The sequence below is a fragment of the Trypanosoma cruzi genome (assembly GCF_000209065.1).
Source record: "Trypanosoma cruzi strain CL Brener chromosome Unknown tcruzi_1047053405315, whole genome shotgun sequence".
Taxonomy (NCBI): domain Eukaryota; phylum Euglenozoa; class Kinetoplastea; order Trypanosomatida; family Trypanosomatidae; genus Trypanosoma; species Trypanosoma cruzi.
In genome coordinates, this window is record NW_894430.1 from 1 (window position 1) to 799 (window position 799).

General features: G+C 44.4%; 1 non-coding gene across 1 annotated transcript, besides 5 other annotated features; it reads left to right on the forward strand.

Moving 5' to 3' along the window:
* Positions 1-138: 138 nt before the first annotated feature.
* Positions 139-158: a microsatellite.
* Positions 159-189: a microsatellite.
* A 38-nt stretch (positions 190-227) lies between these two features.
* Positions 228-270: a microsatellite.
* Positions 271-363: 93 nt separating this feature from the next.
* Positions 364-400: a sequence feature (AT_rich).
* Positions 401-453: 53 nt separating this feature from the next.
* Positions 454-625, forward strand: Tc00.1047053405315.10. The gene has a single exon (XR_008253991.1). It is a non-coding gene; the product is annotated as a 5.8S ribosomal RNA (M3) (ribosomal RNA).
* Positions 626-748: 123 nt separating this feature from the next.
* Positions 749-779: a sequence feature (AT_rich).
* The last annotated feature ends 20 nt before the right edge of the window (positions 780-799 follow it).

The following is a 799-nucleotide window of genomic DNA, read 5'->3' on the forward strand; positions in this document are numbered from 1 at the left end:
TGCTGCTGCTGTGTGGAGGGCGGGGACGAAAGTCGTAGTGTCGTTGTGCGTGTGGTGTGGAATTTGTTGTTTAGTAGTGTGGTGGAAAGGAGAAGAGAGGGGGGGGGGGGTTAGAGAGAGACAGGGGGAGGAAATGACTGTGTGTGTGTGTGTGTGTGTGTTGCTGCTGCTGCTGCTGCTGCTGCTGCTTCTCTTCGCACTGATACATCCACACTGTACGTGTAAGCATATATATGTGTATAATATATATTATACAAATATATATATATACTTGCACGTTACACAGTGTGTTGTGTAGAAAAATGTAATTGCGGCTTGACTTCGTGTGTGCACATATTATAATATGCGTATTTCGTCGTGTGGTTTATATTTAATATATATATATATATTATTATATATTCCGCACGCTTTGCGTGTGTTTTTGTGTGCCGCGTTGTAAAGCACGGCCCAAACAACGTGTCGCGATGGATGACTTGGCTTCCTATTTCGTTGAAGAACGCAGCAAAGTGCGATAAGTGGTATCAATTGCAGAATCATTCAATTACCGAATCTTTGAACGCAAACGGCGCATGGGAGAAGCTCCTCAGAGTCATCCCCGTGCATGCCATATTTCTCAGTGTCGAACAAAAAATTAACCCCTACTCTACAACGCATGCATTCATTGTGTGTGGGTGGGTGGGAATGCAAACGCAAAAAAGAGAGCCCTTGGGGGGAGACATTACGGATGAAGCGCCGCCGCCATGCGTCGTATATATAATAATAGTAATATAATATATATACGTGCGCCGTCTGTGGTGGT